The 27,820-nt window shown below is 44.5% G+C and overlaps 1 protein-coding gene across 2 annotated transcripts in view; it reads right to left on the reverse strand.

The window, feature by feature from the left end:
* LOC147712934 (cytosolic phospholipase A2 gamma-like) overlaps positions 1–27,820 on the reverse strand; it is a 646,694-nt gene that overhangs the window by 392,394 nt on the left and 226,480 nt on the right. The window lies entirely within an intron of this gene.

Here is a 27,820-nt window from a genome sequence, read left to right on the forward strand (position 1 = left end):
AATCGCATTTGTGCGATTCCTTAAATGCAATGCATCGATTTTTTTAAAAAATGCGAATTTTGAAATGGGAAGTGCAAATTAACACGAGGTGGACCCTCATGTTAATTTGCGAAATTCTGGAAAAAAAGCACAAAAATGCATTTTGGAAACTGTCATGTTACAGACACACATGTCCTTAGGACATGTGTGTGTGAAACATGCACTTTAAAATACATTTCAGGGGTGCAGGGGGGGTCCTTTGGACCCCCCTCTGCACCCTTGCAATGCATCAACAAATTGCGAATTCCAAAAAAAAAAGAAATGCAAAACTGCATTGATTCCTATGGGCTTCTAGGCCCATAGGAATCAATGTAATGCCATTCCTTAACTGCGATTCGCAATTAAGGAATCGCAAATTCCGAAAATTAGGATTTCTTGATGCATAGGATTTTGCAATTCCTAAATTGCGATTCCTTAATTTTCGCAATTTATGAAATGCAAATTCCTACAATGATGCATGTGCCCCATAGAGTTGTATATATGCATTGCTTCCATGGATGCTTCATAAGAGTATGACTATTCAAACAATTCAGGATCTTCTTTTCAGAACTGCTAGCAAAATCTATGGCTCTGAAATAATATATTTAAAAAATATAAATGGGCCCTTTTTTTAGAAGATAAATTATTTCTGGTACAATCTCCCTTCTGTGTCCCCTTTGAGTGGGGCAGGATTCTTTCCTGCACTTGCTCAATGTAGTATGGTGCTGGTATTAAACATTTACCAGTGTTACTTCAAGCATTCTGAAAGACACATCTTTCTAGCCATACTCAAGGCTCAGACACATGTTTTCATTTTCATACCAATATAAGAGTTTCTATAATGAATGAGACTATCACAGAGAACTACAGAATTTAAGTTACGAAAGAGTTGATCCCAATTTGTTTAGTGACATATGATTCATAATCTGTAACGATCCGGCTTGTGTGTAGACCTCACATCTGGATGTAACACTATAGTCCGTATTACCCCATTTGTGATTTTCAAAATTTACCAACTTAGCACAACGGGGGGGGAGTCCGTAGTTCATGCCTCTTCTTTCTTAAACACTGATATGCTTTGAACATATTTTATTACATGAAAAGGAGTCAACCGATGCCAACATACTCAGGATAGGAGGCCAAATAAAAAAAATGCACTGAAGAGGTCCACATGGACGAAACGCGTTGGATACAGTCTTATCAATTTTGAAGAAAGAAGTCACGAATAAAGACATTTAAACCTTCCTGCTGAAGTGTTCTTATGCTTAATTTCAAAGCTATAAACCCCAATGAATGAAAAGAATTATTTATACATTTGCTCCATGGTATGTGTATAGATACAACTAAGTGTCCTGGATCTTGGTGTTTTTTATGTTGTTGAGGGATATCGCTTATCCCAGGAGACCTAGAGGTTTTGAGTCTCAGGTCCTAAGCACCTTACGAATTATTGGATACCTTAACCTACTGCTAGATAAGTGCAATACATTTTGCCTCAATCCCCTTAAAAATTTCCTTTGAAGCCAATTTCTCACTATGTATAATGGATGTGCAAAGTAGGTGAAAGATTCTAATATGAGAAAGGCATCACTGGTGGAAGTGGGCATGGTCTAGGGACAACAATGTGTCTGCACTTTGAGAGCTTGAAGGTGATTCTTCTGTTGACTGGGAGGCAGTGGACGTTTCTCCGGTGACTGGTAGAAATGGCTGCAGCGGTGGATGTCCAGGATAAGTTTTGCAATGGCATTCTGGATTCTTGATATTTTAGTTTGGAGCTTCTGGGTGGTGCCAGCATAAAGTGAGTTGCTGTAGTCAAGTTTGCAGCTGACCAGCACTGGGTGACCCTCCGTCTGGACTTGGTGGGGATCCACCTAAAGATCTTTCAAAGCAGGCAGATAATGTCGAAACAGGAGGATGAAACAGTGGTTTGACAGTTTTTTGAGAGCAAGGAGTCAAGTATGATGCAGAGGTTACATCCATGGTCTGTAGCTGTGGGGGGGCTCTGACCACTGCGGGCTACCAGGAGTTGTGCAAGGCAGCAGGGTGGTTTCCAAAATCGGGACTTTGCTTTTGTCAGAGTTGAGTTTGAGGAAGCTGTACTTCATCCAGGTGGTGACAGCCTTCATCCCATTGTGGAATTTGTTCTTTGTGGCTGTGGGTTTGTTAGTGAGGGAGAGAATCAGCTGGGTGTTCTCGACTTAGATGACAACGTTTAGTCCGTGGTTTCTTAAGATGGTTACCAGCGGGCTATGTAGATGTTGAAGAGGGTGGGGCTCGGGGAGGATCTCAGAGGGACTCTGCAGCTGATCTCTGCAGATTCTAAGGAGAACAGTCGGTGCCGGACTCTCTGGGTTCAGCCTGTGAGGTAGGAGAGGATCCATTCTAAGGCTTTTCTGCACATGCTGGCATCATGGAGTCTTGCATAATGGGTGTGGCGGGAAAATGGGAGCAAGGTCTAGGAGGATGAGGGCCTCAGTTCTGCCTCACTCGAGGAGATTGTAGATGTCGTCTTTTGTGGTGGGAAGGCAGTTGCTTCTGAAGCCTGATTGAGAGGTGTCCAAGATGTGGTTTGTTCCAATGAATTTGGTGAGTTAGGCGTGGATTGCCTTCTCAATCACTTTGGTTGGGAAGGGGAGCAGAGATATGGGTCTGTAAATCTTGCGATCCATCAGGTCAGCAGAGATGTTTTTTAGCAGTTTGTTGATCTCTGCATGTTCCAGTCTTCAGTGAAGGTGATAGATTCAATAGAGCGGTTGATGGTGCATCAGAGTTTGGGGGCGAAGGTGGCGCCGGATCAGTTGAAGAAGTGGTGAGGCAGGGGAATGGGGGGGCTCTAGAGTGGATGGTCTTCATGATTTGTAAGGTGATGTCGGTGGTTAGGGTCATCCTATTGAGCAGGGTCGGCTAGTGTTAGAACTGTGGGTCTCTAGTTGGCAAAGGTAGGTACCACTGTCCTAATAGGGATCCTTGCTTCTAGTCAGGGTAAGGAGGAAACCCTCCGAGATAACCCCTGCTCACCCTCTAGGTAGCTTGGCAGGAGCAGTCAAGGCTAATCAGAAGGCAATGTGTAAAGTATTTGTACCAACACTCACAGTAATACAGTGAATACACCACAAACTGATTCCACAACAGTGTAGAAAAATAAAGGTATTTATTCTAAACTACACAAGACCAAAACAACAAAAATCCAACATACACAGTTCAAGAATATGGTTGCAAAAGAGTTCTTAAGGTTGCGATAAAAATAATCCACAGTTGCGTGAAAAGTTCACAGTTGTGTCACGTCTAGCCAACAGTACCTTTAGATGCTACAAAATTCCAAAAGAAGAACCTGGTGCAGTGGAAAACAAGCGATGCGTTGCTCCTGAGACCTTGGGGAGGCGATGCGACAACCCTGCTGCAGCAGCAGGCGTGTTGCGACGAATCCGGTCTGTATGGGGAGAAAGGCCACTTGTATTGATTCCGGTGCGTAGGTTCCGTAGGAAGTTTGTTCTCGCAAGGGCACTGTGTGTCAATCTCGTAGGGGCTGCAACGATCTCCGGGGCGACGATGCGTGATCCAGCGGCCATCTCTCTCTCGCAGCTCCTCAATGCCTCTGCAACGATGTTAGCAGAGACATGATGCGGTCCGCAAGTAAGCAGTGCGGTGATCTCACCCAGCGACAACAGGCTCTGCGACGACACTCGCAGCGATGTTAGTCTTCCCGCACCGGTCTGGTGCGTCCCGCAAATGAAGGATGCGACTGCTCTGGCAGCGGCAATAGGCACTGCAACGATCTCGGCCTTCGTAGCAGCGGGAATTTCCTCATACTGTCGGGGATGCGCTCCGCAGCGAGCGATGCAAAGCGATAACTTTTCAGTAGCAAAGTCTCTAAAGCTTGGTTTCCAGCTTCCCAGCACAGGTACAACTTACAGAGGCACCACACATGGGCCACGCACTCCAGGAAGGACAGAACTCTCTGTAGAGCTCAGGGGAAGCTAGGGGTGAAGTCCTTTTGTTCCTGGGACTTCAAAACAGGGAGCCAGCTCTTCTTAGGCCCTTGGAGATTCCTTCAAGCAAGTGGACACAACACAAATCAAAGTCCTTCCCCTCTCCTTGGCAGCAAAGAAACAGCAGGGCACTCCAGCAGAGCAACAGCTGGACAATATTCCTTCTTCAGTTTGAGCTTTTTCCTTGGCAGAGGTTCCTTCTTGATTCCAGGATGATCTAATTTTCTGTGGTCAGGGGTCCTATACTTATACCCCTAAAAGTCTTTGTTCCCTTTGTGCAGGAGGGCTCTGAACCCGGTCTGAACCAGTTCTGGGTGTTCCTTGAGCACTTTGTTTTCCTTGCTTCTCCTTTCCTCTCAGAGTGAGGGGCAGGGGCGTCAGCCGCTTGGCAGGAGGTGGAGCCAGCATTGTGGAAGGCAGGCACAATCCTATTCAGGCCCAGGTGCTATCTCCTCCCACCACTGAAGTTGCAAATGCGGTCAATCAGCCTAGGGCTGACTCAGCCAGCCTCCTGGGGAATCCCCAGCCCCTGTCACTCTCAAACCAGACAGTCAATGCACAAACAGGCCAAGGCACACAGAAAGGGCAGACAAGAGAACGGCAACGTTCTAAAAGTGCTGTTCTCAAACACAGGATTTAAAAACAACCTTTCCTAAAGGAATATACTACTTACCAGTATGCATCTGTTTTTGGCATGTAGGGCTGCTGACATTCATATCTGTGCATAGATCGCCGCCTAGTGTTGGGTCCGGATGATTGCACATTGTTGTCCTGGAAGAGTCTTCGAAGTATCACGAGGTAGGTGGCTCCTCCCCTGGACTACAGTGCGCATGGGCATCCTCTCCATCCTCAGATTGTTTTTCGCCATTGTGGCAGAGATGGAGTGTGGTACAGTAAGAGATGTCCATGCAGGAAAGTAAGAGTAAGAATGAATGCTACAGCTGTGACAGGCACCGGGGAGGAGGGTGGGCGATAAGAATGTCAGCAGCCCTACATGCCAAGAACAGATGCATACTGGTAAGTAGCATATTCCGTTTGAGGCATGTGGGCTGCTGAATTCCTATCTGTGCATAGAATGTATAGCAGTCTCTCCCCTAGCGGTGGTTGCCTGTGCCAGCTGCAGGAGTCTGAAAAAGAGTTTTGAGAACAGCCTGTCCTACAGCTGCTTGGAGTATACATCTATGCAGTAGTGTTTGGTAAATGTATGTATGGTAGACCATGCGGCTGCTCTACATATTTCCTCTAGAGGATGGTTTCCTAGGAAAGCCATGGATGCTCCCATTTTGCGTGTGGAATGCGCTCTTGGGGAACTGTTAAAGTGCGTTTAGCTTTAATGGAACATATTTGGATGCACTTAACTATCCATCTAGCTAAACCATTTTTTGACATAGGGATGCCTTTGTGCTGTGGTGCAAAGGCAACAAACAACTGTTTCGTCTTCCTGAAATCTTTTGTCCCATCTATGTAATATAGGAGAGCTCTCTTAACATCCAGTCTGTGCAGGGCTCTTTCAGGTACGGACTGTGGATTTGGGAAGAACCCTGGCAGTTCTATTGTCTTATTGATGTGGAAGTGTGATACCACTTTGGGCATGAATTTAGGGTTTGTCCGAAGCACGACCCTATTTGCGTGAATTTGAATGAATGGCTCTTGAATAGTTAGGGCTTGCAGCTCACTAACTCTTCTAAGCGAAGTAATGGCTACGAGAAAAAACACCTTCCATGTTAAAAATTGTATTTCACAGGAGTGGAAAGGCTCAAAAGGTGGTCCCATTAGGCTGGTTAAAACAACGTTTAGGTTCCAGACAGGTGAAGGTGGGTGTCTGGGGGGGGGGGGGGGTGATCACTCGTTTGAGGCCCTCCATGAATGCCTTAATTGCAGGCACTCTGAACAGTGAAAGGTGCTGCATGTTTTGAAGGTAAGCAGCTATGGCTGCTAAGTGTATCCGTATGGATGTATAGGCTAAATTGCAGCGGTGTAAGTCAGTGCAAAAGATAGCATATGGTATTTTGAATGGACGCGTCTAGTGAGTTTATGTTGTTGTTACAATAAATATCAAAATGTTTCCACTTTGACGCATAGCAAGCTCTTGTTGTAGACTTTCTTGCCTCCCTGATAATGTTCATGCAGTCAGGAGGTAAGTTGAGGTAGCCGAACTCTGGGACCTCAGGAGCCAGATTGCAAGGTTCAGCTGCTGCGGATCTGGGTGCTGAATGTCTCCATGGCTCTGCGTTAAGTAGTCTTTGATGAGGCACCACAGAAAATTCTAGGATTAGCGCCATGGAGTGCTGGCGCAATTTGCGTGCCACCAGCGGTATCAACGGTGCTGGTGGAAAAGCGTAGGCAAATTTGCCTGACCAGTTCATCCATATCGCATTGCCCTGAGACTGCGGGTGTGGAAACCTTGCGGCGAAGGACCGGCATTTTGCGTTTTCCTTTGTGGCGAACAGATCTATTTCTGGCTGTCCCCACTGTTGGAAGTATGGTTGAAGCACTGAGGGGTGAATCATCCACTCATGCACTTGCTGGCTGTGTCAGCTGAGCAGATCCCTATCTGATTGTCCTTGCCTGGGAGGTGTTCTGCCATGAGAAAAAAATTTCTCTGGATGGCCCACTTCCACACTCTTTGAGCCAGATGCGACAGCTGTGGAGTGTGTGTTCCTCCCTGTTTCTGTAGGTAGTACATTGCAGTCATGCTGTCTGTCCGGATCAACACGGTTTTGTTGCACAGATGTACTTTGAAAGCTTTGATTGCCATAAAAATTGCCATCAGCTCTAGCAGGTTGATGTGCAGTTTCTTCTGCTGCGTGGTCCATCGGCCCTGTACTGTGTGGTGAGGACATGGGCTCCCCACCCTATCAGGGATGTGTCCATTGTTAGCACAATTTGTGGTACAAGCTCCTGGAACAGTCGTCCCATGCAAAGGTTTTGTGGTTTCCACCAATGCAGAGAGTTGTATGCACGCTGGCCACCAACACTAGGTCGTTTAATTGTCCCTGAGCCTGGTTCCACTGCCGTGCTAGGCACTCCTGCAGCGGACGCATGTGAAGTCTTGCGTGAGGGACTATGAAGATGCACGAGGCCATCATGCCTATCAGCTGCATAAACACTCGGGCTGGGAGTGAGTGTTGTAGCCTGAACTCCTGGATGAGCTTTTGAATGCTGTTTATTCTGGCAGAATTTGGTTGTGCTTTTGCTGCCAGAGTGTCTATTGTTGCTCCCAGATACTGCTGCACGTGGGCAGGCTGGAGATGGGATTTGTTGTAGTTTAGCGAGAAACCTAGACTGTGCAGGAGGTGAATAGTGCGCGACATGTGGCTGGCACATTGCTAGGCCGACTGTGCTTGTATTAGCCAGTCGTCCAGATATGGATAGACATGTATATGCTGTCTTCTGAGGTGTGCAGCTACTGTCACTAGACACTTGGTGAACACCCTTGGGGCTGTTACCCCAAAAGAGAGGACCTTGAATTGGTAGTGCTGGTTTAGAATTGTAAACCTGAGATTTCCTGTGTGCTGCGTGTATAGGTATATGGAAATATGCGTCTTTGAGGTCCTGTGTTGTCCTTGACGTAACAGTGGCAACACCTGCTGCAGAGTGATCATGTGGAAATGCTCTGATAAGATGTTTTGGTTTAGGGGCCTGAGGTCCAAAATTGGTCTGAGAGACCCGTCCTTTTTGGGGATTAGGAAGTACATAGAGTACACCCCTGTACCCTGGTGTTCTAAGGGTACTAGTTCTATGGCCCCCTTTTGTAGCATGCTGATGACTTCCTGCTGCAATAAGTGTAGGTGTTCTGCGGACATAGGACGTTGTCTTGGGGGTATGTTGGGCGGTGTGGAGATTAACTCTAGGCAATAGCCATGCTGTATAATTTGCCTCACCCACCTGTCTGTAGTTATGGTTTCCCAGACTGGCAGGAACTGCTGTAATCTTCCCCGACCGGTGTTACATGGTCTGGGGGCAGTGACAAAAAGTGACTGTTTGGTGTTGGTGGTGGATCTGGAGCTGTTATTTCCTCGTCCTCTACCCTTGATGTTATTGCCACAGTATCCACCTCTACTGTTTTTGTTGTAGGTGTTTTGCGTGTTGCCTTTATTGTAAGAGGTTTGCTGTGTTGAGGCGCCTCTAGTAGCTCCTCTGTTGCCGGAGCGAAAAAAGGAATCGCCTCTATATTGCTGTGACTGCAAGGCACCCATAGACTTGGCTGTCTCGATGTCCTTGTTCATCTTGACCAATATTGTGTCCACATCAGGACCAAATAAATAGTCAGGGTTTACAGGTTGATTAAGTAAAGTGGTTTGAACTTCGTTTTTAAACCCAGAGATGCGTAGCCACGCATGTCTTCTGAGCAAGAACACTGGTGTGGATAGGCCTGGCTGCTGTGTCTGCTGCATCTAAGGCACATTTGAAGGATGCGTTAGATATGTGCTTTCCCTCTTGTATCAAAAATTCTGCCTGTTCCTTATAAAGGTCTGGTAGATGTTGGAAGATTTGCTCTAGTGTGTCCTAGTGCGCACTGTCATACCTGGCTAACAGGGCTTGCGTGTTTACACTTCTCCATATGTTAGCTGCTTGAGCAGCCACCCATTTGCCTGAAGCCTCCAGAATTTTGGACTCTTAGTCTGGAGGTAGAGCTTCGCCAGAGGTTTGAGAATTAGCACGTTTACGTGCATTGGAGACGACTAAAGAGTCCAAAGGCAGTTGTCCCTTAATGTATGTAGGGTCAACCGGTGCTGGCCTGTATTTTCTTTCTATCCTAGGGTTAATGACCCGTGCCCTGGTTGTGTCTTTAAATATGTCCCCTGCATGTTTAAGCACCCCTTTTAGCATTGGCAATGTTTTGACGTTTTTCTCAGAGGTGCTGAAAGTGTCGAAGAGGAAGTCTTTATCAATGGGATCTGCATGCATCTCCACATGGTGATTATATGCTGCCCTTTCTATTAGTGCGTTGAAGGTAGCTGTGTCCTTTGTAGGCGATGTTTTAACAGGGTATGCAGTATTGTCAGAAATTGTCCGAGAGTCTCCAGGATCCACAGGGTCAGACCATGGCTGAGTTTTTATGTCCTGGTCATTATCCGTCGGATAATTGTACTGTTCATTGTCTTCATACTCCCCATAGTCATCTGTGCGTGTGGGCGAGTACGTATAGGTTTCTCGCTCTATGTCCAGAAACGAATAAAGGCGGCGGTCATCACTATCCAGCTGAGTCTACCTATTTCATATGAATACTGTAACTACACCTTCTCTGCACCCAAAAGTAAGACACTGTTCTCAGCGAAACCTAATATGATACTACTCAATTGCAGATCAATGAAAAAACATACATTGGAAATATATGACCTAATAACGAATAACAATCTCGATGTCTTATTTTTAACTGAAACATGGTTGGATGATGAGTCTGCCCCAGATGCGCTAGAAGCCATCCCCCCTGGCTACTGCCTACTGCATCTGGACAGATATAAACAAAGAGGGGGAGGGATAGCCATAATTCATAAAACTGAGTTACAATGCACTCTTACTAAAGCTAATATATTGCACAGTGAAAGTGGCCAATTTACCATCAACTATGGACTGAGAGACATCATTAACGGCCTGTTAATATATCGCCCTCCTGGAGCTGCTGGACAATTCGAAAACAATCTTTTTGAGTATATAACGCAACCAGCGCTACGCTATAAAAAGTTCATAATCCTAGGGGACCTAAATCTTCATTTTGAGGATAGGGAGTGCAAAGATGCTCAAGAGATGGCCACGGCATTGGCATCGTTGGGACTGAGCCTTCAATTGACTGCTCCATCCCACCAACATGGCCATCTCCTAGACCCCATCTTCGCCAACTGGGAAGGCATCGCTACCTTTCCTCCGGTAAAAATCATCTGGTCCGATCACTTTGTTATTCCATTTGTAATACACAATACTCTCATAAATAACAATACCTTTAAACCCCCTTTTCTTAAACATAGAAACTGGAAGAAATTTGATCATGAAACCTTTAGACTTGCTCTCCTAGAAAACCCTCCCCTGCGAAGTAATTCCCTCCAAGAGGCCTATGGAAACTATGAAAACTGGCTGTCCAATGCCCTAGATAAGATAGCCCCCTGGACATCTAAGCCTCCTGTCAGGCAGTCAAAAACTGCGCCATGGTTCTCTGAAAAATTAAAACTGGCCAAAACCAGATGTAAAACGCTAGAGCGCAATTGGAGAAAGCACTATAATCCTGAAGACAAAACACTTTATAAGGCTGAACTTCACAAATACCATAAACTAGTGAGATTGGAAAAAAGCTGCCACCTCAAAAATAGAATTGCCTCAGCGCATAATCCTACTAAAGAATTATTCTCAATCTATAGAGAACTTACCATTCCTACTAGACTGGAAGCTCAGGATACATATTCGAAGGAGATATGTGACTCCATTGCTGATTTTTTTGTCAACAAGATTGACAAAATCCATGCCACCTTTACAAAAGAGGAGTCCAGATCTATCGAATCGACAGAAGTTAACAATTGCAACACAAGGACCTGTGATCTAACGTGTTTTATCACCCCGGAGAAACAAGAACTACTCAGCATTGTTAACAGCATACAATCTGGTTCCCCGAGTGACGTATGCCCACCGACTCGCTGCAGAGGAGTCATGGAGTCTACGATCATCAACTACATCCACCAAATTGTATCCCTGTCCTTCGAGGAATGTAAGGTATTAGATACCTGGAAAATCGCCCAAGTTATCCCCTTAAAAAAAAAGGCTAACATTCATATCTCCCAACTCCAGAATCTTCGCCCCATATCCCTCCTCCCTTTCTGTGCCAAGATTGTGGAGAAAGTAGTGAACATACAGCTCATGAGCCATCTTAAAGATCACTCGCTCTTACACCCTACTCAATCTGGGTTTAGAGCTGGATACTCTACTGAGTCAGCCCTACTTTTCTCCACAGAGAGTCTTAGGCGCATAGCGGATGAGGGAGAGACAGCAGCGTTGATATTGTTAGATCTAAGTGCAGCCTTTGATATCGTGCTGCACTCAAAGCTGCTGTCTCGGCTGTCTGGAATGGGAGTTAAGGGGCCAGCGCTTGTGTGGTTGGAGTCTTTTCTGACCAACAGAAATTTTCAGCTGCACTGCCCCCCCTTCAAGTCTTCTCTGAGAAATGCGAGCCATGGGGTCCCTCAGGGCTCAAATTTGAGCCCTACCCTATTTAATATCTATATGGAGCCCCTGGCTCGCATAGTAGAGACTTATGGGGTGGGCATTGTTAGCTATGCTGATGACACCCAGCTGATGTTCAAGCTCACACCCGACCACAGGGAGGATGCCACCAATTTCTCCAACGGCCTCTCTTCCGTGGCTGCTTGGATGAACAATAACTGCCTTCGCCTCAATGGTGACAAAACTGAGCTGATGGTGGTGGGAAAATCCTCCTCCGCATGGTCCCACATGTGGTGGCCAACGGAACTAGGCAGTCTACCCTGCCCTGTGGCCTCGGTGCGGAACTTGGGCATAACGTTGCATTCCAACCTGTCATACAAATCTCATGTGAACAAAGTCACAGCAAGATGCTTTAGCATACTGAGGACTTTTCGGAAGGTCCTTGATCTTCTTCCCTTGGACTCAAGAAAGACAATTGTACATGCCCTAGTCACCCCCCATCTGGACTATGGGAACGCCTTGTTATTGGGTCTGAGCAAGAAGAACATACACCAGCTCCAATGTGCACAAAACGCCGCTGCGCGCCTTGTGCTCAAGCTACCTCGTAGAGCCTCAGGGAAAATGGCCTTAACTATACTCCATTGGCTCCCCATCAAGGAGCGAATTAAATTCAAGGCCCTGTGCTTCGCCCACCGCATCGCCCATGGAACTGGCCCAGACTATCTACACAGTCTACTTACAATACATCGCCCTACCCGGAATCTTAGATCTTCGGGTACGATGATGTTTAAAATTCCTAAAATAACCAGAGCCAAGATGGGCGGCTCTTCGTTCAGATACTTGGCTGCCAAAGGTTGGAACGAACTCCCCATCGAGATGCGGATGGAACCTTCTGAAACAAGATTCCGAGGAAAATTGAAAACTCTCCTCTTCCCCCGCATCTGATCCCCCTCTCTCCCCCCTGGCCCTGTTCTTCCTCCCCTGTACTCACTCCTCCAGGTTCCTTTGCAGTTTTCAGCGCGGGGACACTCTGTTTTGAGTAACCAGGCGCTCTACAAATGGCTTCTATTCTATTCTATTCTATTCCTTGCACATATGGTGTGATAGTCTCAAAGAGAACTGGAGATGTTGAAGTGTCTTTCTTTTTAGAGGTATTTTGTAGGACTCAACGTTAGGTCTGACTTTTCTTTTTAATAGGGTAACCTTCCCAGTATCGGGGTCAACATACAGTTTGGACTGTTCTTCAGCTGATGGGTCCTGTTCCTCATGTACTTTAGCTCTTTCTCCCAATTTTGAAATGAAATGAAAAATTATATTTATATAGCGCGTAACTACCCGGAGGCCTCACAGCGCTTTAACTGATTACTGAGGCGAGGGCCAGGGTAGAATTAGCGAACAGGTGTGTTTTCAGAGCCTTCCTGAAAGCCATCCGGTTGTTATTCTCTCTGAGGTTTAACGGGAGAGAGATCCACATTCTCGCAGCAATGTGCGAGAATGAAAGGCCGCCCCACCGGGCTTTTTGGATTTTGGTTGAGGTGGCTAAATGCAGTGCACTGGAACGAAGGGTTCTGGAAGGAGTGTAGGGTATAACCAGAGGGCGCAGGATGGCAGGACCCACTCGATGAAAGGCTTTATGCACGATGCACATGGCCTTAAATTGTACTCTAGCAGCAACTGGGAGCCAGTGTAGATCTTTTAGGGCTTTCTTAGTCGAGTGCCAAGGGGGAATGTTGAATAGTAGTCGGGCAGCGCAGTTTCGAGTGACTTGGCGTCTATTAGTCACTGCTGCCGGGACTCCTAGATACAAAACATTTCCATAATCCAGACGGGAGAGTATCAGGGCCTGCACCATGATTCTCCTTGCCTGGAAAGGAAGTAGAGGGAGCACCTTCCGGAGCATTCTCATTAGCCCGACACAGGTGGATGCCGTTTTGGTGGCCTGAACAGAGAAGTCTAATGCTTTATCGACAACTGATAGTAGCGTTGCTCCAGCAGGGAGCAACGTCCTCATGAAGCACTCAAAAAGAATATTCCTTAGAACTGTGTTAGTGTCTTTTCAATAAAGTTTTATTTAGATCGTTTGTATCAAGGTTAAATCATATATTCTTTCATTATTGTCATCATCTTTCTAAATCAAAGTAAAAGCGCCCAATGCATTTCGGGCTTTTAGCCCTTCTTCAGGGGCATGGTGTTCTGTTGAGGAAAAACACACTTGTAGTGTAATCATGTAAACACAATAGTAAATTATAAGCACATTGTTTTCATCAAAGTCTCTTTCATGAAAAGTCCCTTATATCCCTTCAAAAACGTGATGTGTATGTAAACCTCTCACTTAAACAAAACATTAGAACCAGTATAGCATAAAACGTGTACTCGGCAGTAATTCAATTGCGTGACTTTGTCATGCTGCATGCGCTGTTGTGCATTAGTTTTATCACCCATATGTCAATTCCAGTTACCTTCGTCGTCATGTAAAAATGTCTGAATGTCGTTAAGTCGGGTACCCCAAAAAGTGTAAAAGACCTGTGATGTACAAATAAGCATGCTTTAGCCACGTTGCTCGAAACGGAAAGAGTGTAAGGAAGTTGGTTTAAATGGATTTACATACCGATGTCGGTATCCGGCGTTTACACTTAGCAAGATGCTTTTAAAAAGCCTTTTGTTACTGATCATACGAAGCTTTTCCTAGAACATAAGGTATACAGATAATTACGAGTCGGAAATGTATGGCGACGTACGCTTGTGGCCATGGTATTTTTGACACTTAACGGAGCTTACCGGCAAAGTAACGCGGGTACAGGAAGGTAGAAGTCGTCTGGTCCCGAAGCGATCCGAGTGGCGGTATCAGTACACAGCTTTCAAAAGGCTGGTGTATTTAACCCGGAAGATCCTGTGAACAGGCCGGGCTTGGTGAATCATCGACATAAACGTAGGACTAGGTTCATGTAAAAGAGTTCCCACACCAAATATGGCGGAGCCAAAGCGCGCTGTTAAAATCACGTCTATTATGACGAAGTGAATGGGTCGGTTTCAAAGAGATATAGGAAATGGGTGTGAATAGATGTAAATGTGCAATTCTACTGTCCAAGAAAACAGTTAACAAAAACATTAATAGTCAAACAATTAAATGGTGTATGACAGTCATCCAATATGTAACAATGGTGTTATCACAAATATCTAGCATCTTACTTTGCTGGTACTAAACATCATCATTATTGAATATTACATCTTCATGATTAGATAAAGCAATTTAGGTCCATACGGTCGTTAAGACCTTTTGGTTGGCAAGTGTTCAAATAGGATATCCAGAATACTTCTCTACGCAAAAGGTGTTGTGAGTTGTCTCTGCCTGGTAGAATAGGAACTGATTCCAGAATCAGAAAACGTAGTTGGCTTGGAGTGTGATTATTGTTATTGAAGTGGCTTGCCAATGGTGACTTGAGGTTCTTGGTTCTGATGCTGCTCTTGTGTTCAATTATACGCGTTTTAATTTTTCTCTCAGTCTTTCCAACATATGCCAAGCCGCACGGGCATTTGATAAGATAAACAACATTTTTGCTGTCACATGTGGCAGTCACTCGTAGAGGAATGGTGGTACCTTTACTTGGGTGTTTCATCTCCTTACCCTTAATTATGGCATTGCAGTTTCCACAATTTAAACAAGGGGTGGTTCCTTTGAATGAATCTTGTGGTTCCAAAATTTTTTTGTTGTTTAGCACTTCTTTTATATTTCTCGATCTTTGATATGCAAACCTTGGTGGGTGTTGAAAGATATTATTAAAATCATCCTCTGTCGATAGTAAAGGCCAATTTTTCATTATTATTCGTTTTATTTTGAAGCTTTCGGTTGAATACTAGGAAACGAAGACCATTCTATCTTTTGTTGGAGATTTTAGTTTGGGTTGCAACAAAGTCTGTCGGTCGAGTTTGCTCATTTTTAATGATGCTTGTTCAAGAATCTCTCGGGGGTAACCGCGCTCACTGAATTTTTCAATGCAAATTTTGGTGTTTTTTTGAAGTGAATCCTCAGTGGAGGAAATCCTTTTAATTCTCAGTAGTTGGGAGTACGGCAAATGTCTCTTGAGAGACGGTTGGTGGAAACTGTGAAAATGCAACAAATTGTTGCGATCTGTGGCTTTTGTGAAAACGCTGGTGTCCAGTTCTTTACCATTTTTGGTGATTAGTACGTCCAGGAACGATATTTGTTCAGTTTGTATGCTGTGTGTGAATTTGATACGGTCATTTACAACATTTAAACCTTCTATAACTTGCAACAGTTCAGATTTTGTGCCTTTCCAGAGGATGAATATATCATCGATATATCTCCTATACAGTAAAAGATTGTCAGTCCAGCATTTTTTGTTTAGAACATTGTCCAACTCAAACCTGTACATAAACAAATTCGCATACGACGGTGCGGCACAATTGCCCATGGATGTACCAGAGCTTTGGATGAAGTATTGTTCTTGCCACGTAAAATAACTTTGGTAAAGTGTGAAATTTAAAAGTTCCATAATGAATACTTTTAATCCTTCCTCCATTTCAGATGTCATTAGAAATGATGCAGTTGCATCCAGTCCCAAATTATGAGGAATGGATGTGTACAAAGCTTGTACATCAATGGTACATAACAGCATGTCATTGGTGAATGAAGGTTTGTGATTTTCTAGAGTTGTGAGAAAATGCGTGGTGTCTTTTACGTAAGTTGTCATGGATTGGACCAATGGTTGCAAATGTTTGTCGATGTAACGTCCAATAGGTTCATGTATTGAATTGATCGTTGAAACAATGGGCCTGCAAGGTGGGTGTGTTGGGTGTTTGTTCACCTTGGGTAACATATATATATAGGGTATAGATGGATTAGTTTTCACAAGGTATTGTTTCTCTTTCTGTCCGATAACTCCCAGTTCTATAGTCTTGTCAATGAGATTAACCAATATGTCCATGAATGCTTTAGTGGGATTTTGATCCACTTTGTAATAGGTGTTGCTGTCATTTATGTGTTCGTTGACTCGATCATTGTAAAATTTGGCATCCATAATCACAAGTGCTCCTCCCTTATCCGCTTGACGGATAATGATTTCTGGGTTGTTAGCAAGGTTTTTGAGAATGTTTTGTTCATTTTTAGATAAATTACTCATTTTTGATTTTGGTTGTTTGTAGATCTTTTCAATTTCTTTATGAACAATTTTTTCAAAGGCATCAAGCACTTTGTGGCTTACCGGAGGAATGTATTTGCTTTTGCTCCTGAGGCCCATCAGTGTATCTTTAGGTGGCTCTTCCGAAATAGGGATGATGTTCGAAAAGAAGTGCCGTAATCGTAATGTCCTCATGAATTTGTATGTGCTGATTTGTGTGTCTAATAAATTAGAATGGAAAGTGGACACAAATGATGTTCCTTTTTGTAGTACATTTATTTCCATGTTTGAGAGCGCTTTGGTTGATAGATTGATTACTAGGGTTTTTGGCTCCTGGTGTTTTTGGCTATTGCATCTTCTACCCTTGGGCCTCTTGCCCCTCCTTGTTCGTCTGAAGATTTCTGGCCTTTCTCTAAAAAAGCATTCCCAGTGTTGTTACTACTACCTGATGCGGTGGGTTGTTCTTTTGATGGTATATCAGACACTGTATGTTTAGGATGAGCAGGCTGTTTTCTGTACTGTGAATCGTCAGATGAAGAAGTTTCATCAGAAGGTCTTCCTGAACTTGGTTTTTGCTGTCTTCTTCTGGCGTATATATCCGCCCAACTATAAACTTCTCCTAGCTTGTAGTCAAGCGTGTCCCTTTTGAATTTTCTAATTTTTCGATCATTGATATCCTTTGTATACGATTCTAGTTGTTTGTTAATGTCATTTAACATGTCATCCATTTCCTCTTTGCTTAACATTCCACTGATTTCCTCTTTGAGTTGTTGGGTTTCAGTTGTTAGATCTTTGATAAGTTTAGCTAATTCCTCAATAATTAATAGAATCAGATCGAGTGAGCATTTGTTGAGTATTGCTTGCCAACGTTGTGTGAATTTCGAATTGTTTTTACAGAGTGTTGATTTGAGTTATATACGAAGGCCCCGAGGGATTCTTTGTACTTTATGATACTTGATAAGAGTACTGGCATGAAGTTTTTGATTGACTATTTTCTTGGATAAGTAGAGTAGTTGTTTAATGTTGCTTTGTTTAGACCCTGTTGATGGTAGTAGTGTTTCACTTTCTTGGATCAATGAGTAGATACGTTGTGTGTCCTCCTCTGAGAATCCTAGGGTTTCAGCTTTTTCGTCTGTCATTACTAAAATATCTTCATACATCATTTTGTTGGTGGTGCGTGATTCTGTTGACTCAGAATGGGGATAATGAACACGGTGATATCAGAATCCTCGCACTTGTATTTTGATATGAATTTTTTGAAATTCGAGTCTTTTGTGGCAAAGTATGTAGGTGCTAGATGAGATCTCCCTTCTGGGTCATGGGAGTATGATAAACAACTGATAGTAGCGTTGCTCCAGCAGGGAGCAACGTCCTCATGAAGCACTCAAAAAGAATATTCCTTAGAACTGTGTTAGTGTCTTTTCAATAAAGTTTTATTTAGATCGTTTGTATCAAGGTTAAATCATATATTCTTTCATTATTGTCATCATCTTTCTAAATCATGCATTAGTTTTATCACCCATATGTCAATTCCAGTTACCTTCGTCGTCATGTAAAAATGTCTGAATGTCGTTAAGTCGGGTACCCCAAAAAGTGTAAAAGACCTGTGATGTACAAATAAGCATGCTTTAGCCACGTTGCTCGAAACGGAAAGAGTGTAAGGAAGTTGGTTTAAATGGATTTACATACCGATGTCGGTATCCGGCGTTATCTGTATACCTTATGTTCTAGGAAAAGCTTCGTATGATCAGTAACAAAAGGCTTTTTAAAAGCATCTTGCTAAGTGTAAACGCCGGATACCGACATCGGTAAGGTAACTGGAATTGACATATGGGTGATAAAACTAATGCACAACAGCGCATGCAGCATGACAAAGTCACGCAATTGAATTACTGCCGAGTACACGTTTTATGCTATACTGGTTCTAATGTTTTGTTTAAGTGAGAGGTTTACATACACATCACGTTTTTGAAGGGATATAAGGGACTTTTCATGAAAGAGACTTTGATGAAAACAATGTGCTTATAATTTACTATTGTGTTTACATGATTACACTACAAGTGTATTTTTCCTCAACAGAACACCATGCCCCTGAAGAAGGGCTAAAAGCCCGAAATGCATTGGGCGCTTTTACTTTGATTTAGAAAGATGATGACAATAATGAAAGAATATATGATTTAACCTTGATACAAACGATCTAAATAAAACTTTATTGAAAAGACACTAACACAGTTCTAAGGAATATTCTTTTTGAGTGCTTCATGAGGACGTTGCTCCCTGCTGGAGCAACGCTACTATCAGTTGTTTATCATACTCCCATGACCCAGAAGGGAGATCTCATCTAGCACCTACATACTTTGCCACAAAAGACTCGAATTTCAAAAAATTCTTATCAAAATACGAGTGCGAGGATTCTGATATCACCGTGTTAATGCTTTATCGAGCCAGACTCCAAGACTTTATCTGAGGTTTAGGGGAGGGAGGAGAGCCAAGACAGGTGGGCCAGATGGAGGCCAGAGTGGTCGATGCGGGATTGCCCAGCAGCATAATCTCGGTCTTCTCCCCTTTAAGTCTGAGACAGGAAGATTGCATCCACTTGGCTACAGCCTCTAGACAGGGGCCCAGGGTGTTGGACGACCCCTTTTTGGCTGGGTCGGTTCGAATCCGCTATCTTGTTTGACCGTCCTCGGCTTGACATGCGGAGGAAGGCCGAATTTTATCGGTCCGAGAGACTTTGGTTGTTGGACCGTCTTAGTAGACCGTATGATCTTTTTGGGCGCCGTGGTTATCGATCTGACTTTTTTTGATTGTTCGATAACCATCCTCTGGCCTGGTGTCGACTTCGGAGCGATGTTTTGTTGCCTTGGTTCAACAGAGCCAGTCGGCTCGATTCCTGATCTTGGCTTGATTGTCTTTGTGTGCACTTGCCTTGGTTGTTCAACCCGTATTTTAGGATCGACAACCGTTGTCCGTTCGAGTCCTTTATTTGTGTTGCTTGGCGTAGACGTCGATGTTGTCGGCTCGACGGCCTTCAGCTTGATTGTGGACACAGGTGTAGTGGCTCTGGCCTCAACAACCTTTGCATGCGACCTCGAGGGGTCGACGACCTGTTTTTGTTTGGTCAGCTTCAACGGATCCGCCATTTTTGGTCCGAAGAATGGGATGTCTATCTGTTTCGGTTTCCATTTAGGTTCTATCACTTTTGGTTTCGATTTTCCCAAAGTTTGGTAATGTCGCACCGATGGCTCTTGTATTATATTCTTAGCCGGGCTTAACCGCGGGGCTATAGAATCGACATTCTGATCTTGGCTAAGGCCTTCCAGCGATGCCTCGACCAGAGCCTCTGGATCTGAACCTGCGAATATATTGGGCTCCGTACTCACGGTTGGCCCAGCGTCCTCGCCGGAGTCGTCCTAGACGGCTCCAATGCCTGGATCGTCGTCCCCTACCTCTTCGTCGTCTTCTTAGTCATCGACGTAGTAGTTGGAGTCATGTTCAGACCCCTGCTCCAACTGCTGAACGGAGTCTTCAGGCTCGACTACCTCTTTGTCGTCTTCAAAGATGTTATCTGGCTCAGGTGCTGACTTCTGCATCGTCTGCCTCGCTGCTCGTCGAACCCGAAGTGTCTTTTTTGACCGTAATTGAGCACAAGCTAAGCAGTCGGCTTCGTTGTGTTCTGGAGATAAACACTTGTTACAGACTGGGTGTTTATCAATGTGTCGGTATTTGGAGTTACAGTTGGGGCATCGCTTAAAAGGACTTCGTTCCATCGACGATTGGCCCTGGTGTCGAGAAGGCCACGCGGCCCGATTCGACGTCCTGAGTAGAAAGAACAGGAATAAGTAGTTGGTACCGATCGAAGAACAATACAGACGCCCCGAAGGCCTTTTGGCCTTTAGAAAGTTTTTAATCTATTTCCAAACTCCGAGTAACGAAAGTACATCCAAACCCAATGGCGGAAAAAAACAATCTGAGGATGGAGAGGATGCCCATGCGCTCTGTAGTCCAGGGGAGGAGCCACCTATTTCGTGATACTTCGAAGACTCTTCCAGGACAACAATGTGCAATCATCCGGACCCAACACTAGGCGGCGATCTATGCACAGATATGAATTCAGCAGCCCACATGCCTCGAACAAGTGTGTTATTAAATTCTGAGTTCAGGGATACTAGACTTTTATGTATAGTCTTGTGGCCCTCATGGGTATCCCTGTGTAGTGCTCATTGACTATGGCACATGTGGGTGTTCTGGTGTGGCTCTTGGCTATGTTTCCTTTCAAGCAGCAGGTAGTTGTCCTGCTTAACACCAGCAGAAGGCAGGTGTAAAATTCCTGGTGGTAACGTGGGTTATCGCCGGAATTAATTTTGCATTGCAGTTGTGAAAATTGCGATGTCATTTTTTTGTGTGCAGAATATACGAACTGGGCAGTGTATCCCGTCAAGATGCAGCACCTGACGCACTATTTCTAATCTATATAAATACAATGAGATTTCTTCATTGATTTTGTGTGCCCCCTGTAAGTGGAGGCACTACCTATGTGCAATTCAATACAGTATTTTAATATTTTGAATACATTGCAAAGGTGTACCATGTGTGTTTTTGCACGGGACGGCTATTCTGCATTTCATTATCAGCACTTTAATGCAACTAAAGTTGAGATAAATCTAACACAGTATTCAGAAGTTAGTGCAAACTGCAGAGATCACCAGTATTCCAGCGATAAGTGCTCCAAAATTTAACACCATGGTGGATATCAGCAAATAACAGTAATAAGAAAAACAAAGAGTCACACAGCAGTTAAGAACACAACCGAAAAGGTTAATATTTTTTTTTTTAAATACAAAAGAGTAACTGTGGGTCCTAGGCAAAAAGGCCCTATAGTAGGTCTCATGTGTTATGACTTATTACCTAAATGTATCCAATGTGTCAGTATGGTATGTAACAGGATACTCGCAAAACGTGTCAGGTTACCATCAGTTAACCATCCTATACAGCCCTTTCCATCATTTGGGCCACTACACAGAGTGGAGAATCCTCGTTGCAACCACTTCACTAGAATCTAGCTGTGAAGTGTGTGGGACTCACTAAGTTGTTAAGTAGGCAAGGATTGATTACTAGAAACAGTGCATAAAAAAAGATGAGTGAGAAAAAGTGCTCAATTAAAATTGGAGAGTGGACGCAAAATTGACTTTATTCTATGGCCGTACACTTCCAATGGATAAAAACATAATTAGTGCAAAGAGTCAGTGGGTTCAACAAATAACTACTGACTAGATGTTTAGGTCCTAAACATCTAGTCAGTATTTATTTGTGGTTGCAACAGGATTCTCCACTCTGTGTAGTGGTTAACTGATGGTAACCTAACACGTTGTGCGAGTATCCTGTTACATACCATACTGACACATTGGATACATTTAGGTAATAAGTCATAACACATGAGACATACTATAGGGCCTTTTTGCCTAAGACCCACAGTTACTCTTTGGTATTTATATGTTCTGTTTAGGGGGCTATAACTGTTGTGGGGTCTATAAATATTCCCTTGGACCCTCCTTTCAATAAATGCTTTTGTTTTTATAATAATTTTTTTTGCCAAACTTTTTTTTAATAAACTTATATAAACTCTTTTAATGTCATTTTTTTATTAATAAAAAACACAAAACAAACAAACTTTAACAAACATAATAGAAAAGAAAAAGATGGAAGAGTGCTGTGGGGACCATGGATGTCGACGACAGAACTTGCAAAATAAGGACGTGTGTAATGCACATATCAGAGGACACAGAGAGAAACAGAGAAGGAAAAACAAGCCGGAGAGAGAGCGAGAAACAGAGAAGGAAAAACAAGCCGGAGAGAGAGAGAGAAACAGAGAAGGAAAAACAAGCCGGAGAGAGAGAGAGAAACTGAGAAGGAAAAACAAGCCAGAGAGAGAGAGAGAAACTGAGAAGGAAAAACAAGCCAGAGAGAGAGCGAGAAACAGAAGGAAAAACAAGCCGCAGAGAGAGAGAGAAACAGAGAAGGAAAAACAAGAGAGAGAAACAGAGAGAGAGAGCGAGAGAGAGCAAGAGAGAGAGAGAGAGAGCGAGAAACAGAGAGAGAGAGCGAGAGAGAGAGAAACAGAGAGAGCGAGCGAGAGAGAGCAAGAGAGAGAGAGAGCGAGAGAGAGAGCGAGAGCGAATGTCTCCTCTGCACATCCATGAGAAAATAATTACCTGGTGCCAGCGGAATGTGCAGCTGTGGGCCGAGAGAGAGAGAGAGAGAGAAACTAAGAGAGAGAGAGAGAGAGAGAGAGAAAGAGAGAAAGAGAGAAAGAGAGAAAGAGAGAAAGAGAGAAAGAGAGAAAGAGAGAAAGAGAGAAAGAGAGAAAGAGAGAAAGAGAGAAAGAGAGAAAGAGAGAAAGAGAGAGAGAGAGAGAGAAAGAGAGAGAAAAGAGAGAGAGAGAGAGAGAAAGAGAGAGAAAAGAGAGAGAGAGAGAGAGAGAGAGAGAAAGAGAGAAAGAGAGAAAGAGAGAAAGAAAGAGAGAGAGCAAGAGAAAGAAAGAGAGAGAGCGAGAGAGAGAGAGAGAGAGAGAGCGAGAGAGAGCGAGAGCGAGAGCGAATGTCTCCTCTGCACATCCATGAGCAAATAATTACCTGGTGCCAGCGGAATGTGCAGCAGTGGGCAGAGTCCACGTGCCCGTCAAAACCCACCGATCTCATATGCGTTGCTGAGTCCTGAATGGCGGAGTCCATATCAGATACTCCACCAATCTCAGATGTGTTGCTGAGTCATGAATGGCGGGGACCACATGAGCTTCTTCGCGGATCTCCCAGATGTTGCAGAGTCCTGAATGGTTGAGACCACTACAGCTTCTCCGCGGCCCGGCAGATCTCACATATGTCGCCTAGTCCTGAGTCGTCAATGGCTGAAACCACAACATTGTTATATTTGCTTGGCTACATGGCCTGTGCCGCATGTGGCGGATGGGTGTGGTGTGTGTGCAAACTTGCCCTCAGGGAGTGGCCGTGAGATGTTGAGAACTAGACCACTGCCTTAAACACCAACAGCCAGTACGCCTGCAACATGTAGCTATGTGGGGCCAACATTGGAAAGTAATCGGAGTGGTGTGGCGTGGCGTGGCGTGGCGTACGACGGTACAGGGCAGGGATAGACGCAATGATCCGGACAGCTCATAGTACTGCGTCTGGGAGTCGAACGGACGAGCCGCACCTGCCCCTCTGCAAGCCTGGGTCCGAACTGTTCATAACTCACACTATATAAGTATTGAAAAACCATTTTGTGATTCAGTCCGTCAGCTGGCATCTGTCTGAGGCATTTGTGAAAACATATTGGAGTTATTTCTGTGAGGGATACCCTTTTGACGCTCCCTCTCCCCACATTAGGAGGTAACGTACCCTCTACCCACATTACCAACATACCCCAACAACCTTCTTGGGCCAGGAAGTGTCCCTGGGTGGTTGGAGAGAGAAGAATCTTAGTCATGTATAGATTTACATACAAAAAACATTTATTTAAAGAAAAGAACAACAAATAAGACTGAAGGGAGTCTGTTGCTGCCACGAAGTTGGGGGTCACTGTGGTTCAGGACTCAGAACAAAGTTACACATGTGGGACTGGTTTGTGTTAAATATGGTTAGCAGTACCTGAATTATTGAGACTGTATGTACCTGTGATGATGGTTTATGTGGATGGGTCGCACTGGGAGCAATGTGTCTTGCCTACTGGACGGGGTCATGTGGAATCTGGACTGTATCTGAATTGTGAGGCCTGCGGACCGTAGTGTATGCCAGAGGTAGCGATGACGGAGAGTCCACATGCATGTGCATCCGTTGGTGGCCCCACCGGCCTGCGTAGTGCTGATTCAGTGGCACCACTTGTCAACAGACTTCAATCCGTAAATACTCCTCACTAATCAAAAGGGAGTGAGGTGCTGTGGTTGCTGCCACGAAGCTGGGGTCTCTGTAAATCAGGACTCAGGACACACTTGTGTTGAAGAGGGTTAGTGGGACTTCCTGTCGCCGGCCTTGCATATCTAAATATGCCTCACTGATCGAAGGGAGTGTGGTGCTGTGGTCGCTGCCACCAATTTGGGGTCAGTGCGGTTCAGGACTCAGGACACAGTTACATATGTGGGATCGGCTTGTGTTGAATAAAGTTAGTGGCACCACATGTCGCCGCCATTGCATATGTTAATATGCCTCACTGATTGAAGGGAGTCTGCTGCTGTAGTGCTCTCATGGAGTTGGGGGTCACTGCTATTCAGGACTCAGGAAACAGTTACACATGTGGTATCAGCTTGAGTTGAACAGAGTTAGTGGCACCACGTGTCGCCGGTCTTCCACAATGTAGGTCAGAGGTAGCGGTGAGCAAGGGTCCTTAGCCATGTGCATATGTTGGTGTCCCCACCGGCCTGCGTAATACAGGTTCAGTGGCACCACGTGCCGCTGCCCTTCCATATGTAAATATCCTTCACTGATTATAGGGAGTCTGGTTTTGTGGGCACTGCCTAAGAAGTTGGGGTCGCTGCCATTCAGGACTCAGGAACCAGTTACACATGTGGGATCGGCTTGCGTTGAACCGGGTTAGTTGGCACCACATGTTGCCGGTCTTCCAAAGTGTAGACAGGAGGCAGCGGTCAGCAAAGGCTCACAGGCAGGTAACATTGACTTGAGCTGCACAGATTGGGAGCATTTGGTCTTCTTAACCCATTATAGTCTTACACAATTTACTTCGCTACTAATCTTGAATTGTGTACTGTGTTACCCCAGTGTAGGGCATAGGCAGCGGTCAGGATGGGCGCACAGCCACGTGGCGTTCAGTTGAGTTGAGCTGCACAGTTAGAGGCACCTGGAGCACCCTGCGATGATATGTGGTCCCGTGCGGGCTGCTCTGGGTTCAATGTTTTGACTCGATAAGGGTACGTGGAAATGACTTAAGGTGCAGTGAGTTACTAGCACCTGCAGCACACAGCCTGTGCGCATCCTACAATGAGGCTTGGTCCCGACGGGCGCACTGGGAGCAACGCGTCTTACGAACTGGACTGCGTCATCTGCAATTGCCACTGCATCTGAATCGTGAGCCCTGCTGTCCGCAGTGTAGGTCGAAGGCAATAGTTAGCATAGACATCGAGGAATGCTTTTTATCACTTCTTCTTGACAAAATCAGAGGGCATAGAGTACAGTTCTCTGTGCAATTAATTGATCAAGGCTGAACTCAAGTTGTGAACCCTGCTGTCCGCAGTGTAGATTGAAGGCAGTAGTTCGCATACGCATTGAGGAATGCTATTTGTCTCTTCTTCTTGACAAAATCCGAGGACAGAGTACAGTTCTCTGTGCAATTAATAAACCAAGGCTGAATTCAAATTATGAACCCTGCTGTCCGCAGTGTAGATCGAAGGCAGTAGTTAGCATAGACATCGAGGAATGCTTTTTGTCACTTCTTGACAAAACCCAGGGACATAGAATACAATTCTCTGTGCAATTAATAAATCAAGTCTGAATTCATAATATGAACCGTGCTATCCGCAATGTATATCGAAGGCATTAGTCAGTACAGACATAAGTCTGCGGTGCTGTGCCGTTGGGTTCGCAGGGGGCTTGTGTGGAGGAGGCCCGCGATCATGGCGGCAACCTTGTGCAAGGGTGAGTGCCTCTGCTCTGCAGACTCATTGGTCTTCCCAGTAGTGAACCACGACCAGGGCCTAGCCTATTTCTTCATACTCATGCTGGAGTGGCATACGTTGGACCAGCCCACTCCGCTTCCGCTTCTTGAGAGGGACAACACAGCTAAATAACTGAGATCTTCCCCACTGTTTGAGGTAACATGATTTCGTCCACTGTGCACTACAGTATAAGTATGAATAGTATAGCTCCACAAGGAGAGGTTTGTGGTTTGCATAGTGAGGTCTGTGCAGCACATCAGTGTTACACTTGGCATTGTGTGCATTATTATTGATGGGTTTATCAATACCAATCTTTTAGGTTCTTTAATGATATTTTACTCCTTTCCTAGCAGTATTTAGAGCTAAATAAAATATTGCAATGTTAGTCTATGAAGCTAGATATCTACAAGTGGGAAAATGAAATCTTCCGTTTTTCCTTCACCAGGGTATGTAAAGCATATTTTATAAGGCGCCTGCTTTTAGTTACATGACCCCCCACCCCTGGTACTCCCTGGGAAGATTCTTGGGATACGTAATATGTTAGCAGAAGGTAGATTATCACTTTTAGTCTGCCAGGCCAGATACACGTAAAATGACAGCAGGCACTCCACAGTGAATCCATGCACGTGCAGGAAATCTTCCGGCCTCTAAACCTTAATGCCCTATTACATACTAGGGACTTGTTGGAAGGTGTACGAATGCAGGCAAGACTTGAACTTTGTAGGTCAAGTGTAATGGCCAACTGGAAGCAAAACAGATCTATAAGGTGGAACTCTTCTAAGAGGGTCTCTTGGGCCATCCTGCGGGTTATGACCTGTCCTGACCACAACCGCACTGGATAGGTCTTCTCTGCTTGCAAATTCAGTGTAACATTTTTAAGTTTGCTCTGACAAAACCCTAGACCTCTGAACTATGAATGACAGACTTTAAAATTGTTTGAAGCTTAGATTAATTAGGATGTGTGCTTATAAATGTGGATAGTCCCGCTAGGTCTGGCCGGTCTGCCTTGTTCTTGGGAGCAGTGCGTTTGTGCATGCACATGTGATGTTTTGGTTTGGAGTATGTGTGTATGCATGTTCATGGTCTAGATCTTACCCATGGGGTCGGCTTGCGTTCCGATCCAAACTGTGTGCAGTAGTAAGCGCTATATAAATGCAAGCGCTATATAAATGCAAACCCATTTCCCTTCTCTGTCCCTCCACTATCATTCTCAATCAAAACACCTGACTAACATATCCATCGCTCAAAATATTTTTTTATTTTCACTGTACAAATTCACTACTAATCCTTTGTGGGTTCCGAAGTAGAATGCTACTCGCCGAACAAACGCCTCAACACCCCATCAAGGGTAGCAATGGCTATATAAATGCAGACCTTTTTTCCCTCTTCTAGCCCTCCACTATCCGTCTTATTCCAAATAACTGACTAACATATCCACCACTCAAATTACTTTAATATTTTCACTATACTAATTCATCACTAATCTCTTCTGGGTTCAGGAGTATCGTGCTACTCGCTGAAAGAATTGCTTCAATGCCTCGTCAGGGATAGTAAGCCCTCTATAAATGCAATTACAATACTATACAATACAATTATTGGTAGTTCAGACCCCCCTATACCCTATTATACACTGGGGACTCATAGGGTCTGTTAATACCAATGGTGTACTTTTAAATACAGGCTGCAAGGCAGGACTGCCTTTAAAGGACAGCAGGCACAACGCAGCTATTACATAAAAGCTGCTAGGCCTCTAAACCTCAATGCCCCATTATATACTGGAGACTTAGAAGTAGATTGCGCCTCTTGGCCCTATTATCTACTAGGGACTTATAGGGTCTGTCATAGCGAATTGTTAGTGTACTGTA

The sequence above is a fragment of the Lissotriton vulgaris genome, chromosome 5 (assembly GCF_964263255.1).
Source record: "Lissotriton vulgaris chromosome 5, aLisVul1.2, whole genome shotgun sequence".
Taxonomy (NCBI): Eukaryota; Metazoa; Chordata; class Amphibia; order Caudata; family Salamandridae; genus Lissotriton; species Lissotriton vulgaris.